The 16,608-nt window shown below is 42.8% G+C and overlaps 1 protein-coding gene across 1 annotated transcript in view; it reads left to right on the top strand.

The window, feature by feature from the left end:
- The window catches only part of FSTL4 (follistatin like 4), a 224,345-nt gene that overhangs the window by 13,870 nt on the left and 193,867 nt on the right, over window positions 1-16,608 (top strand). The gene's annotated exons all lie outside the window — the stretch shown is intronic.

Here is a 16,608-nt window from a genome sequence, read left to right as displayed (position 1 = left end):
GATTTTTTTTTGGCTGTGAGGCTGAGGCAGCAAAGTGTCTTGAATAATTTAAATACATGGCTGTTGCTAAAGGTAAAATCTATTTAGCTCAGGTCTCCAGTGTATGAGTGTGTTTGGTCAAACTTCTGCCACTCTTCATGAAGAAATCCAGTCTTATTGGACTTCCCTTGATCTTGGACTGAGGAGGAGGTCTCTTGGGTGGTTCAAGGTTGATTTGAAGTGCAGAAGAGCATCTTGGCATCCTGGGTATGGAGACATTTCAGTCATGCTCTAGCTGTAGAGTCTGAGGTGCAGTTCATCATAGGCATGGAGGCTGGACCCAGTCTTGTGAAAATGGACTTTGTGAATAAAATTTTGTGGAAGTACCCCTAGTCCTGTTTCAGATATGATTTGGGTCTCCAAAGTTTACTTGCCACTGAAAGTAACCAACACCTACAAGAACTTAAATATAGGAACTTTTGAAAGCAGAACTGAGTTTAGAGATCGTGTGAGTGCTTGGAAAATGTTACTTCAGAGCAATAACTGGGTTTTGAGATCAATGCCTGTAGACACCAGATTTCCAGGCTCCTCATTGCCTTCATAGGACGGGTGAAACTCAACTTCCATTTGGGAGGGCTGAAACCATACCTTTTTTCAGAAATGAACTGAATATAATAAACTTCTCTGTCAGAAGGCTTCTTAGCTCCATGGATGGAGTGGAAAGTGGGAAATGGTAGTTGGGGAGGTAAGGTCTATAGATAAATTGGGCTTATGCCCAGTAATGCAATCTGTGAATAATCAAGTATGCCTGAAGAACTGCAAACTCCTCAAGAAGTCACGAAGAAAATGCTAACAGCTATGGTAACTATCTTGGTCACAAAAGCCTGTGGATTTGTGGAGCTTCCTGGGGATTTTCAGCAATGATTAAGTATCTTCCTCTCTGGAGTTAGTCCTCAATAGTGCCTATAAAATAATTCAACAAAAGCCTCCTTCAGAAACCTGTTTGGTATTAAAATGTGTGCGGAGCAGATACCACTCAGTGCTACAAAACAAACTAACAGGAGGGCTGAAATGTGTTATGCACATGAAAGGATTTATTTTAAATTTTGTGATATGGTATGATCTGATTTTAATATTTGGGCTTTTCCCCTGAAATGGTGTTTTTTGTGGATAATGTGTTTTACCTGAGGAAATTAGATGATGGGAAAATGTTTTGAGGGTGGGGGGTGATGCTCGTCGTCTTCCCTTGGTGGAAGATTTGGCTTTCTGCTGAAAAGCTGAAAAACTCTGAAACTTAAAAATATCTAACAGAAATGACCACAAAGGTGAGAACTGCAGCTGACTTGCTCTGTGCCTGCGTTTATTATCCCATACTCATGGATGAACCAGGATAATTAAAAAAGCTTTTGGGGAAAGGAGGAGCAAGCCTTGCTTACGCTTTTCAGAATTTTTCTTTGTTTTGGACAGAAGGTTTGAGTCCTTTGGAAAGCAGACACTTTTCTTTCAAAGGAAACAAAGCCTTGATTGTCTTCAAATGGTCCATGGGTAAATACTAACTCACCATACTTATTTCCTTCAACAAATACTCCATTTAATAGACAGTTGATGGTCAGTTGTGCTGGGTTGTGTTTATATTAGATGAAAGAAAGATGTGGAAACATCCTTCCTTTTTTAGCTGTGTAGTTAAACTGGGAGGCTTTTGGCTTCCAAAGTGGCAGGACTACATATGCTGGAGAAATTTTGAAGCTGCTCCAAAGCCCATTACAGTCGATGAATGGCTTTCCTTTGACTTCTGTGGGCGCTAGATCAACTGTAATTACATGATCTTTTAATTGCTGGGGTACAGAGGGGAGATGCTTCCCTGACTGCAGCTGGCTGCCATCTTCCACCGTGATGTGTGAAGACTGATTTCCTTCTGAATTTAAATGGAAATGGCTGCAGATCCGTTATGTTCCTGGGATGCCGAACTGGTGTTCAGATAGTACACTTTTTGACTAAAAATGGTCTTTTAACCCAAAAAACCTAATTCTGGTAGTTGATTAGAAGCTGCAAGATGATTTTCCAAAATCAAATTAAGCTCAACATTGAAGTTTTGCTCTCAGTGGGTCATGCATACGACCCACTGCAGTTTCCATCTTCATTATGCTCATGCAATGGAAAACAGAATATGGTGTGAGGTGCCAGATTTTGTGTTGCTAGCTTTAAAAAAAACACAACCCCAAGCACAGGATTTGAATACCATCTCTCTATTGCTCTTTCAAACTAAAATTGGGGGCAATTTAGGGCAAGCAGACCTTTTTTCAGTTATCCAGGCTTCTCTTTTTGCATTTCTATCTAAATACTTTCCATTATTTGCTCCCTATGTTTACATATGGTTTCAGGTGGTAGCATTGTTGCTGGTTCCTGTGCACTGCCTGCCCTTAGTGCACAGAACAGGGAAACTGAGCGAAAATGTTAATAACCTGCACATTTACATCATCTGCCCAGGACAGTGAATAGTGCAGGAGAGCAGATGGGGAAGAGCAGAACAGGAGTAGGGAGCTGGGAAAAGCAGCAGTTTGTGCAGATCAGGTGGACACAACAGGCGTTTAGTGAAAAGGATGGAGAATAGCAGGCAGCAGAAAATTGGGAGACTGAAGGGTTTGGTAAATGGGAAGAAGCACTGGACCAAGCTCTGAAGGGAGCATCTGTAGGCGTTTGGCTTGGCAGTGGCAGAGCTCAACTTGAAAGACTGGTGAGTTTTCACTGTGTAATGAGTGTAGGTGAATGTGAGATACTTACCTGGTGCTGTAAACGAGGCCACACAGTATATGTATGTAAAGGCCAGATCCATTCACATCCATCAGATTCCCTGTGTCTAGCACAACAGGGCCTTCAGTGGCCCAACTATTTATTTGCAAGAACACAGAAACTAATTCTGCAACTTCTGGAGCTGACAAATGTTGCTGCTCCTGTTGGCAGTGTGGGGCTAAAGGATGCTCAGTACTAGAATAAATTGTCTGCAGAGTGTAACTCTGTGCCCAAGCATATGTATAGTCACATTAAGCATAAAGAGCCACATCTTTGGTAGATACAAATGAGCAAAGCTGTGCTGAATTTAATGGACCACCTTTGCTTTTTTACTAGCTGAGGATCTAGCCCAAGCACTTAAAACTTTTAATTTGTTTTTATGTTGCTTGCAACCATCCATTCAACAAATTAGTGTCAAAAGATGATTTTAAAACCATTCAGCCAAGAAATGCTCAAGCAGATTGCTTCCACTCTGTTTGTCCATATAATCTTATTAAATGAGATGCAACTCCAGATTTAGTCAGTCAGATGACGTCACGCTACCATAAAGATAAGAACTTTTAACTATCTGTTTTGAATTAAAAGGCTGAAACCTCGGTGAAGCATTCACAAGCTCTGTATTGTGGATGTCCTGTTTGCATTTATATATATTTATTAAGAGTAAGCAATCCTTATTGTTGCAGTGTGTTTCCTCATCACAATGAGGAACAGTAGAATAGAGCACAGCATGAGCTTTCCCAAGTTGCCAAGGTTTTATTGAAAATCTCTGGGGCTGCATCAATTAGCAGTGGTGGAGGATCCAGCTTAAGAAATATTTCATTACTTGCCACTTGACATGAATTCTTATGTCCTAGATGAAAAACTGACTCATGGCTATAAAACAGTAATGCCCTTTAGAAATTCTATTTACTTTGTCCTTTCTTCTTGCATGTTTCCAATTTCCACCTATCCATGGAAGATGAAAGGCTCTCAAAACTTGGCAGGAATGGCAAGTTTCTCTCCCCAAATCCTTCATGAACACAATGAAGTGATCAGCTGTAATTACTTTTGTAGTAAATGACCTATTAATTTCTTATCCTGTTGTTCTTTTCCTATTGGAAGAGACCAAGAAATTTGGTTTTGCTGCTTATGACCTCATCAAAACCCACCAAAAATCAGTTGCTGTGTCTGTTGCTCTTTAAAAGCAGCTGTACCTCCAGGATCTTGGTTGTCTGATTATCCCAGTGACATCTAGATTATATATGATTAATGTACGTGTCTGTATGTGTAGAGTTGGATGTGCAGAAGCACACTGGCTGCATCTTCAGGATGTGCCTCAAAGTCAGAGAACAGGTTTTAACATAAAAAATAACTTTTTTAGGATCACAAGGAGGAGTATTTTCCATGCTTATTATACTGATTTTAACATTTGCTCAGTCTTTGTTTCAAAGGCTCATGTCTCTGTCCATCTCAGCTGCTTTGTTTTCATAGAAATTTTTATTATCTCTGTGCTTTTCAGGGCACGTGTTGTCCATAAACTGCAATCTGTTTCCTGGGGAAGGATGTTCGACTGGGTCAGAATATTAATCTGATGTTTAGGTCCTGTTTTTCTGAATTTGGGAAACTGCAATCCCTTGTCATTTTTTTTGTACCTCATCCCACTTGAATGTTATTCTTCAAATACATGATGCAGTGGAGATGCCTAGTTTTGCAATGTTGGCAGGGAATTAAGTAGAAACAGTGAAGGTAAAAATATTTTCAAGGAGCTGCCCAAGGCGTTTTTTTAGCTTGGATTTTATTTGAGTCAGGCTAACCCAGATTGGAGAGGGAGGAAGGGGCCAAATTGTTCGCTCCCACGTACCTATCAGCAATGGTGTTTAATTATAATTTGGTGTATTTTGTGGTTTTAAATGACAAGAGTTAAGAGGGAGTAAAATCGTGGAGGGGGAAGAACCCCAAATAATCAACTCATTAGCCTGGGTTAGGCACAGTAGTAAATTAAACAGTAATACAGATACTCCTAGATGGTCTTACTGTAGCTTTTGGTATTGCACGTGTGTGTCTGGGTCTCTGGACAAGGATGAGTAGCTGCAAACGCTCCGCAGTGAATTGCAGCTCAGCCAGGGAGTTTCTGAGCTGTTTTCTAAACCAAACAGTGCTGGTCCAAGTAGTCACGTTTGGCTTCCAAGTGACTGTTCATTCAGATGAATTACAGCTGAAAATGTGAATGCAGCCGTGGTTTAGCCCAGCTTTGCCAGCAGACAGAGCAAACCCATTGCATGCCCAGCTCTTGCGTTGCTGGAAGCAGAAAGGTTTTGCAGACTTTAAGGTTTTTTGTAAATTGATATGTCAGTTTCTGGAGTTAAGTACTTTGGGGCAGGAAGAGGAATGAATTCTGTTCATGGCAGAATGGGCACGAATGTTTAGTAAGTAAATATAATAGTATGTGGCTTTGCTAGAGCAGCAGATTGATGGACCCGCAGGAGTTGAAGTGAACATTTCTTGAGCAGCAGGAAACCAGGCAGCTGTTACCAGCAGCAAGACAGAGGAAGGAGCTTGCAGGCAAGCTTAGGAAGTGGCCAAACTTCAGTTCCCTGGGTGGGGGGAGGGAGAAGATGGAGATAAGCCAGAAAACTAAGACTTTGTGACGATTTACAGGGAGATGCAAAATAATACATCTATGTGTTCTAGACTTCCATACTTCATAAATAGGTGTCCTCAAGGCAGAGTGCTGAGGCTGGATGTGCCTGAAGGCATCTCTTTTCCATCTGAAAGCAGAATGAACTGTGCTGCCAGGGCTGGCTGCCACACTATGCTGCCCACCACAGCCCTGCTTGGCCATGCCGCACCTCTAAAGAAGTCCCAGTTCCTAATTTGAGCATATAAGGAACAGTAGAAAATCAGTCAAATTTATGATCTCTTAGCACACAAAGGGAAGTTAGTAAAAAAGAAAAAAAAGAGCAGGGTGCTGCCATTGCCTGCATTCCTTGTATTTAGTATCCAGGGGTAGATATTGCAGAGTCACATCCTAAAACCAGACGTGTAGAAATCTCAAATTGCAGTTATTTCTGCTGCAGGATAGTGTAAGGTGATGGAGTTGTCCCTTAGTGATGCTCATTTACAGCAGATGATGTGGGGCATGAAACCTTGCACTGACCTGCAGTGATTCAATGGCCTGACCTGCTGGCATGGTTCAGAAGGCTCCTTGAACTGCTTTGTGTCTGGGAAACTTGAGTCACTTGAGATGTTTAGGGTTGTTTGTTTTGGTTTTTTTTACATCACATGTGAATTGCTGACTTAAAGCTTGTGACCAAAATACACACCACAAAGCCAACTTCATCAGCCCAGCTTCTCCGAACAGTTAACAGCAAGGCAGAGTTTGCTGAACAGGCTTTTGGCTTCAGGCTATGCAAGAATTTTAAGTCAAAAGCATGCAAAAAAAGAAAAAGCCATGTTGAGGGAGGCAGCAGGAAGCATGTGTCCAGCCTAGAAGGTAAATTCCTGCTCATCAGTTCATGTTATATGCAAACTTTGGAAGATAGATGAGCATATTTCCTGGAGTTGAAAGGAGGTTTTCTTCTGGTATGTGCCAAGCACCATGGCTCTCAAGGCAGTTCTGGCAGTGTCTGCCCCATGCTCGTGTCCCCCAGCTTGGCATGTCAAGGGCATCCTCCATGCTTTCAGCGAGGAGATCGGTCCCAACAGGTTATGGTGCTGTGCTGGTAGTGCTGCTGGCCGCCAGCTCCTGCCTGGGATGGATGACCTCCTTGCCAGCTCAAATGCCAGATTTTGATTAAGACTTATTAGAGAGATTAGTTTTATTCCACAGGGCAGCCTCTCCCTCTCTTTTTCACTTCTCCCTCTAATTTCTCTGTGCTCCACAGCCTGTAAATTACTTGTCTTTCCCTGAGAGATAACCACTTGAACGTTTTTCCCTTCCCTAATTCCCTTGGCTCCACCAGGTTCTCTGCTTTTTCCAGCTAAACTGGCTGGTCTTTAGCAAGATACCACTTTGTCCTACAAACCTTGTCTTGGCTGCATCTTCACCCCACCAAAGCACTTATCCCCAACTGACCCAGAGCAGTGAAGCATGACTGGTTTGCACTGGTCTTTTAAGACAACTTGTCTTTAAGGGAAGGATTGATTTTTTTTTTTTTTTCAGACAAATGGACTGGGGTTGACCTAAGCATCCTTAGCAGCAGCCAAGATGAAATGCAAAGTGAGATTTGAAGTTGTGTTGGCTGTTGTTCCGGGTGGTGCATTGCTATTTGTATGAAATACTACTTTTCTGAAAGTCCAGCCACAATTCTGCTGAAATACTGTTACTCACAGCATTGCATGATGTGGAGGTGTCTCATATGGAGAGAGTGGAGGCTGCTTGCATGTAATATTGAAAGGTGCAAATGCATTGGAAATGCTGAGTTTTCAGACCAGCTGTAAAATATGAGTTGAATAAAACTGGCACCAGATGTTTCTGATAATAGCAGTATAATGTAATATGCAAATACTCTCCAACAAGTCAGTTTGTCCAGCATGTCTCAGAAATTAGCAAAATAAGTAACTCAGACTTCAAGCCAGAAAACCTAAAGTCCAGCATCACTTATAGGCTCAATGAGGTTTTTGAGTCACGATTTTTGAACGTGCTCCTAGCCTACTTAATGTGTAAGAGCATGGTATATTTTCAATTACAGACTTATTAGGTTTCAACATGCCATTTCTTCCTGAACTGAGCTTTAACCATAAGGCAGAGCAATTAGGTCAATATATTCAGAGCTTCAACTGACTGCCCAAATATGAGATAAGATAAGACAGAAATTACCCTCTTGGTTCTCCCTTAGTTCAGGCACTTATAACCAGGTGGCCGTGGCCTCTACCTGTGGCAGATGCAGTGTGTTGAGCTGTCAGCCTGGGTTGGCCCAGCTGGAGCCCAGTGGTTTATGGTAGAGGAGGCTCTAATGATGCTCTGATGTCTTCTCCTGGAGGTGCCTCACTTTGCCAGGGCAGTGGCTGAGGCAAGCATCAGTGGTCCTTGCAGTTACATACCTGTGGGTCCATTATCTTCCACCACATCCAGTTCTCACCAAACCCTGCAGGATGTGGAGAATGAACCATTCAGGTGATTGGTGCCATAGCCATGTCCCTGGCTGCTGCCATAGCAAATACTCTGCTTAAATTAGTGGTTTTCCAGAGTGATCTGCTTTGTAAATGTTTCCTTTGGACTCTATGTTTCCAAGCAAGACTTCAGCTCAGTAATCAGTGTGTGTCAGTATATTTTTTTAATAAGAACTTATGAGCCTGTGAAATGGTCCAGTTGTTCTTGTTGTTTGAGAAAGAAAAATCTACTGTGTTTAAGGTAATGTAATTACTTTTCTAAAGGAGTTTTTATTATGCACCTAACTGCACATTTACTGTACTTGATAGACCAAAATAAAACCAGAACAGAATGAATAAGCCATTTTGGTCCATTGGGTAAATAAAACAGCTAAAGCATTTATAAATATGTATTTAGTCTGCAGAGCTGATTGGTGACTCTGCAACTGCTCCAGTGTCTGAGATAAGTAATCCAAGTTTAATAGCCTTCCATAAATATTTCCTGGTTTGTCACACGGCAGTAGTTATTTATCCATGCCATGCTGCTTGTTTGTTGTGTTTGAAGAGATCTTTTGAAGAATATTAGAGAAGTTTTTTGTTTTGCTTAGAACAGAAGCACGGATATGATGCGTGTTTATGAAGTAGCATGAGTGATCCTCCCTGTCTCCTTCTCCTTTCTGTACTTGCCTCTCCCTTGTAGATGGTATGTCTTTGTCACTCCTTTTATTCTTTCAAGTTTGGTGAGGTTAAAATGTGCCTTCTTTCTGCTGAACTTCTAATTTCTGTCTGCTAAAGTGGCCCCAAAGATATGACATTCAGTAGGGCTGAATCTCAGCGCAGATGCTTTTTCTAATTGAGTGTAAAACTACTGGAGACATTATGAAACTCACCTAGTAACATGTTTTACCAGAATGAAATTAGTATGTGTGAAAAGCGGTTCTGGACCTGCAGACTTCAAAGCCTGTTCCTTCCAAAGGCATAAGTTGGATTCTGGCTTTTAAATTTGTTCAGCACGTTGGTCCAGCTCTGAGGTTATCAATGAGTGTCTGTTCCCGTGGTTGGTTGTGTGCAATAGTTGGTGGAAAGGCCAGAGCTGAAATCCACCTTGTGCAGCCAGCAGATAATAACATAAAGTTATGCTCCTGCTTGAAAAATAAAAAGTACAAGAAAAAAGTGCCGTATTTTCCATCTGCAGAATTGGAAGTTTTTCAAAATGTCACTTCTTACAAGATTTCAATTTAGTTTCTCATTGCAACTGCAAGGCAGGTGACAATGGCATGCAGTGTCCCTTCTTCTATTTGTTCTGCTTCTCCCATTGAAATTCTATGATGTGAATTGCCTATAATATGAATTTTTCTTTACTCTTCATATTTGAATGTTTTAAAGAATAACTTTTCTCTCAGTTACTTGTTAGATTTTTTTAATTATCCTTTGTTTCCTGTTTTTTTCCATAGTATTCTTTTTCTTTACCCATACCTATCTTTCAAAAATTGTTAGTTTTCCTTAAATTATATAATAGTCATATGTAGGCTTTAACTCTTAATGCCCATTAAATACAGAAGTTCATCAACCGCTTTTAGCAAAATCAACATTGTGGCAAACCTTATTCCCTGGGAATAGAGTCAGTGAAGCCAGAAATTGGAAGCAGCCCTACTCAGCTTCTCGGCTGTTATCAACACGTCCAACTCTGTTGGCACCCGTGTCAATGAGGGATGATCCATTGCCAGAGACATTTGTACGGAAAAACAACAGTTTGTGAAAACAGAGGGTTGTTGCAATTAGAGCAGATGTACCACTGAGCGTGTGAGGTGGCTGCTTCTGCACCCCGAGGTGCTGATGGGCTGTGCCTGGTGTGCAGGAGCCAGGATCTGGGCTGTGTCTCAACACTGTGAAATAACTAGATGACCCACAGAAAACCCTCACAGAGGAAGAACTGTGTTCTCCTAACCACGTAATAAAGCTTTACACTTTCACTTTAAACAGTGAAGCTCTGCAGTAGCCAATAACTGAGCTAAATTAATGAACGAGCCCATGAGCTGGTCTGTGCAGTGGGTTTGCTCACAGCCTCAGGGTGGCTGGACCAGTGTGCTGGGTCCCTCATCCTGGGAGCTGGAGTGATGCACAGCAGCCGGAGCCACGGAGAAGTTGGAGAGAAGGCTCGTGCTATTCTTGTAAAAACAAAGTGGTTTCTACAGGGTGAACCATCTGTCCTGGGCTGCAAAATGTGTACTGGATGGAGGGCTGTCACAGCTTGCAGTGGTCTGTTGGTCTCAAAACCAGTAAGGAGCAACTCCTCACTGTAAGGCACAGCATAGGGAATAAGTCAAAGCCCTTACAAGTACATTACATTATCCTGGAAGCCCTGACTGCTCCTCAGTACTACAAGGCATCTTAATTAGAGGAAAATCTCCCGTGGAGGTAGCAGCAAAGGAGCAGAGACAGCAGAAAGCCCTCGCTTTTCCTTTGGAGATATAATAAATGCTTCCCACGTTCGGAGGCTCACATTTGGACGACACCTCTAAATGTGTTCAAAACAGGTCAGGTGGATTAGAGGCATTGCTAAGTGAGCATTTTTGGTAAGTGACAGAGTTTGCAATTACCACTGGAACATCCTAATGCATCTCTGGGAAGTGTGGAGATGCTGGCAAAGTAATCAGGCTTTGAGTGGACTTCAAAAAGATTTCTGTTCCAACGTGAGACAATGCTGAAAATGACTCTTTACCACCTTTTCATGTTCGCCCAATATAAATAATGTTACCAGAACAAATCCTTGCTGATGTGTGTATCAGGCATTGCTCTTCTCCCTTCAAAGGAAGTGTGTTCATCAGGGCTTGTTTACTATAGCTGAGCTGTATTCCCTCTGATTAGATGACCCCATCATCTTTCAGACATCTTCAACTGAGCACCATCTAGTATTTTAAAACAGAAATGATAATTACAGCCCTCTGTCTTTTCTTTCACCCCTCTGCCTTTCCATCAGGCAGAAGCTCTAATGTGATTATTTCACAAGATGATGTTTGTTCACTGGAGGGTGAGAGACTGATCTTGCCAAGTGCCTATGCACAAACGTGGACTTTGGCCATGGGCTTTTCTCTGTTTGGGAAACCTGGAGGATTATTTTGTTTCAGATATCACAGCAGTTAATAGTGAGAATGGCATAACTGAAACCCATTTTATTGTATTCATTTAACAGGAACATGATGAAAATCATTAAAAGTATCCAACTTATTTTCCTTTGCGTGGAGAAACTAACACTGACTCAGTACTCTGATGGTGTCGTTTCCATTTTACTTTCTTGCTTGTTGCAGCAATAATTTTCAGACCTTCCTTAAACCAAACCTGACGTTCCTTCTTTCAGTGTATTCCCATGGGAGAAGAGGATTTCTGTCAAAACAGCAATACAGTCCCTTTTGAGAAGCTAAGTGGCAGCAGGGAGGAGAGAGCAGAGTGGGGAGCGTGGCTCTGTGCAGATCAGCAAGTGGCTGATGTTAACAGCAGCTCTACTGGGAGAGCCATTAATATCCAGCCACGCTGTCGGTGGGAGCTAAGTGTGGTGCACTTATTTAATTCAGACGTTAAATCTTTTTCTTGGCACCAACGCACTCCTTTGCTAGCTTAAAATTCTTTGGAGACAGCGCTTTTGTCTGTAAATCTGCTCTTTTGGGAAGGGCTCTGAGGAGGTGGTGGGTCCCTGAGAGCTCTCCTGAAGCCCTGCTGACCTGTGCTGCGTGGTCACTGCTGGGGCAAGGGGAAGGGACTGTGTGGCCGTGGTGGCTCCAAGGGTTTTAGGTCATTAAGCTGTGGAAGGTAGGTGGTCAGAGCTGCTCTGTTGAGTTTGCCATTTAAAAAAAAAAAAACAAGTAAGCAAGTAAAAAAACCAAACCCACCCAAAACTAGATGTTTTTTAGCTCACCCTTGCAAAATCCCATCTGCAGTGTGTAAAGAAGCACACAGTAGCTTTACTTTAATTGCTGAAGTTCATATAAGCAAGAATAAGATGAACTAATGGAGCTAATAGTTATTAAAACGGGGGCTTGTGCTAACTTAAATACAGCCAAGTGGGTTTTTTTTATAATTTCTGGTGAGGAGAGATGAGTTCAGATTTTGCTTCTTCGTGAACACAGATTAAACTAAGCACTGTCTAGATTCATAGTGAAATGAATTCCTCATCGTTTGATGCTACACATCCTGCTATAAAAACCCCCAGTGTTTTCCACAAATATGACCTATGCCAGTGTGCCTTTTTAATTTCTGGAAAGCTTGCTGGTGCCACCACTGTTTCCCTTCAGGCATGCTGTATGGCAAAGGGAAGATCTGAGGTTTCCAGGAATATACCCATGAGCTACTGGGAAAGTTCTCTAAAGCCAAAGGGTTGAGTTTCATTGAACAAGATTCAGTTAGTCTTTGGAGAGAACACACAAACTTTCTTTTTCAAATTCAGATAAAAATCTGTGGGTTTTGTGCTGCTTATTTATCAGGTACTAAAATGTGAAAGTCAAGGTTTGTAGGGAGCAGTGATATCTTTTATTAGGCCAACTGAGATAGAAGGGGGCCTGGGAAGCTGTTAAGCACAGGAGCTGTTCATCAGGTCTAGAAGGTTAGTGGTGATTATCAGATACTGGATTCCTTTCCTTTATTCTTGAACAGAATTTGCTGATTTTAAAGTTACTGTAAACATAGTCTTTTTACTTGCTATCAAAACCTAATTATGTGTGTTTGCCAGCTATTATGATAAAAATGGCTTTCAGGTCTTCTGTCCTTATCTCACTTGACTGCCTGTTGATTTTTTTTTTTCAAATCTTTCCTTTTTGGATGAAAAAATAAAAGTAACTTTAGTGGGGAGTGTTTAATGTGATGCTGACTGTGGGACTTCAGGTAAGACTGTGGTCTGGCAGCAAAAACTTTGTGGGTACACTGTAATGGTGGGACACCAGTGGAGCCTGAGCCTGGCATACTTCTACTTTCTGCTTTATTTGCTTTGTATTTTAGAACTTAGACTTGATATTTTGGATTTTTATTTTTGCTGGTGGCATGGATGGGGCCACCCTTCTGTGAGTGTCCTCCAGGGTTAAGCAATAGGTTTGTACCATCCTCTGGAGTGTGGGGCCAGAGTTCACATCTACCCATGGGTGATGTGTGCCACACAGAGCAGTAAGTGCTGCTGACTTCTCACTGTTGCACGAAACAGGGCTGCTCCATGCATGGATGCCAGCGTGGGGCTGCAACTGAGCGGCTGGTGTGTGGCACAACCCCTGTGTTAGCTGTCTGGGGTATTATTTTACCCAAAATTAGATTTTATCTGAGAATTAGGCTGTTAGAAATGAAAATGCACAGAGCAGATATTCAGACCAGAATACGATTGTCAGGGGTGATGCTGCATTTGCAGGTCACAGCCCTTTGCCCGCTGATGTGCGTGCAGCCAGGCTGGCCCGTGCTGCCAGCTGGCACCGAGCTCCGGGTGCTTTAGCTGCGATTCTCTTCTTGTTTCCTGCCCTGAGACCTCATTTGGGATTTAATAGGCATCAATTTTGATAGAAGTAGTTAAGAAATAATAATAGCTTCTTCAGTCTTGCTCTTGGGTATTTTTTTCCCCCCCAAGATTTTCTTCTTCTGCATCCTCTGATCGGAAAAACCGCATGAAAACATGATTCACTGGAGTGTGCACATCACCAAAGCTGGTACAATTTCTGAGATAAAATCAACTTAAAACTAATTATCGTAATATTTAACTTTGTAATACTATCACAAATGTCAATCTCGTGTAATCTGATAGTCATGACTTGCCTTTTTCCTTGCAGAGTGGTAGCAAATCCTTCAGGTCTCAGGGTTTAGCTTGTCGCTGCCTGCCAGTGGCAGTCTGTCGTCATTGCTGATCCAACCCTGTTGACTCTGATGAGCTCCAAATAATTAAAACTGTGTGCATATATTAAGAAAAAAAAGCAAGAAACTTAAGTGGCAGAATATCCTCCAAAACTGGAGCATAGCTTTTAGTATTTTCCCTGTAATTGGGGTCACTTAGTTTGCAAGAAAGATGTGAGCCTCCGGGGGAGACAGGCTGGTATGAGTGAGTTGCAGTCCCACAGTTATTTGTGTAATTACTTGTCTAAAAAAAGGAAGTTTTTTTATATGGTATGAAGAAAGCTCATCTCCCGAGGTGGGACTAATCCGTAGCACATTTTTAGGGTATCTCCTGGAGGAGGAAAATGCACAGAAAAAGGAGCTTCTGCTATGATTTCTTGCTGTTGTTTGTATTTTGGTTTTAAGATTAGGGGTGTTGAAGGCTGCGAGCTGTGACCCCGTTCCTGGCACACTGTGTCTTTTTAAGGCTTTTGCAGAAGCAAACCAAAATACTGTGAATTAGACTCCGTTGGTGCCCGAGAGGCTCCATCTATTCTGGTACTTCCAGTAGCAGAAGCAAAGAAGAAATTTATGAGAGTGGTTAAAAATACTCCTATTGATTCCCAGAGCTGTATTAGCCTGAGTGATTTGGTAAGCTTTGCTTCCTCTGTGTGCAAACCTCATTTGGTTGCTATTTTGTGCCTTTGTCATGGTTTCAGTGAGGCAAGTTCAGAAGGAAAGCAGTATCAATTGATCTAATACAAGTTGTAAGTGGAAAAACAGGCACTGCTTTGGAAATGGCAGCAAGGAGATGCTGGTTCCTCTGTGATGCTGGTGCCCCGACGCTTTGTCCTGTATCAGCAGTACTTGTGCTCGATGTATGGATTTACTGGGTTTGTGTTAGTTATTTCATCAGTAAGTTGCTTTACTTTGGCAAGTCAGTCTGTAACCAGTAAGTAAACCCAATCATTTGCTCTTAATGGGTTTAAGATGTATCTTGACTATTATGAGCCTAATACCTATAGCTGAGCGTCTCGGATTCAGAAATAATTTAACCTGTATTCACACGATTTTGAAAATAACAGGAATTAACAGGAATTCCTTGTATCTTCATTGACTATATATATGTTCTGGCATGGATTTCAGTATTTGATACTGAATTTTATTGACTATTGGGTTTTTACTTTAAAAGCCACTATATTATCTGAATCACAGCAAGTAACCTTTTCTTTTTCATGTGCGAAATGGAGATAACACTAAGTAAACTTAGAAACATTGCGTGAGGTGGCTGAAGTATTTTGGTATCTTCAAAATAAAGCTGTGAAAGAAACTCTGTGTGTGCCAGGGATCCACTTCCCTCTGGCAGGCAGCAGCTTTCTACCCAGGTGACACTGTGGGTCAGTGATGGATGGAGGCAGCTACAGCAAGCTGCTGAAATTATTGATGGATTGGGGACCACCACGATGGTTGGGTCAGATCTTGCCTGGCATTGATGCGTAGGGTTTGAATGTTCCATGACTTGTGATATCTGCAGGACATGTCTCTTATTTAAGTTACTGGAAGAGGAGGGGCTGGGCAGGCTCCCACTAAGGCTGTTGTCCCCCACTGATGTAAGTGTGTGTGGCAGGAGCAGGGCTTGCCTAGAGAGGTCCCTTGCCCCATGGGGAGCTCTGGACTTGGGGCACCAGGTGAGGACAATCATTTACTGTGCTTCTCTGGTCCTTTACCCAGCAGAGCTCCTCTCCCTGGCATGTTTCCTCCATTTATAGACTGAAGTGTGCCTGATACTGTCAGATATTAAATGTAAAATTATATGGAGACATGAGGTCTTTGGGAACCTAATTAAAATGAAAAAACGAGGTTGTTTATTTCTGGCCTTGTGTAGTATCTATTAATGATGCTGGAGGGTGGTGGGGCTGGTGGTGGCTGGGGTGGAGGTTGGGTTTGAGCCAGGCTGGAGCAGAGAGGTGTCCGCTGTGGGGTCTGCCCTCGGCTGCACTTTGTCTTCTGCAGAGCCTGACCCTTCAAAAGCGCTGGTTCCTGCTGTGCTTGCACTGCAGTATGGCATCACGTGTGGATGGGCACAGCAAGTGATTCTTCAAGTCTCTGAAAGAGCTTTAAGGCACCCTTGTCTGGAAATAAATTTGCTGGCGAAAGGGAAGCTGAATGGGATCGCTTGTGGAAGAGGAGCAGCAGCAGAATGAAAAGGCTGCTGGGGAAGGGAGCCTGGCAGGAGGGTCAAGGAGATACCATTCCTGTCCTGGGGCAATGAGAAAGGGTGGGGAGGGGATTGGGTGGAACACGAGAACCAAATGCTTTGAAAGAAAAAGCCCCAGGTCCAGTCTGGCTTATTGATCTCAATCTTGATTGAATTAGTCATTCATGGAGGTGAGGCAGTGACTGCAGGAGGCCAGGAATCTGGGAGATGGATTTGCTCTCTGCAGAAGTTATGTTCTGGGCAGCTGCTGGTGCCTATCCATGCTTTCCACTGGTTCTTCTATGTATTGTTCCTGTGTATTTGGAGCAGGTGGTTTTCCTGTTGAACTCTGACTATTGCAAAACAAAAAAGCTTGACAATCTTAGCTGCACTTGTCAGAGCAAATCTAAAGGGAAGCCCGGGGCGTTTTAGCATCGGCATGCCATGGCAGATGTTGGCGTCCCTTCAATGCTGAAAGATTGCTGTGTGCTCCGGTCTGCAGGGTATTACCAGCCTCACTTCTGCCCCAAAGTCCCCTGGAAGATGTGGCCACCTTCCCATCACCCCGCAGCATCGCTGAGGGCCAGACCTGCTCGCGGAGCTGCCTTTGCTCCCCCCAGCCCATCTTGCTCGCTGCTGCATCTCGCCCCTCCGGCAGCGGCGCTGGGAGTTGTGTGCCTGGCTGCGTTTGCAAATTTGGCCTTTAGCTGCTTGGCCTCCCGTTTTGTTGACGG

Source organism: Tauraco erythrolophus, chromosome 16, assembly GCF_009769465.1.
Source record: "Tauraco erythrolophus isolate bTauEry1 chromosome 16, bTauEry1.pri, whole genome shotgun sequence".
NCBI lineage: Eukaryota > Metazoa > Chordata > Aves > Musophagiformes > Musophagidae > Tauraco > Tauraco erythrolophus.
Note: the sequence above shows the minus strand (reverse complement) of the source record. Positions and strands in the feature narration are given on the sequence as shown.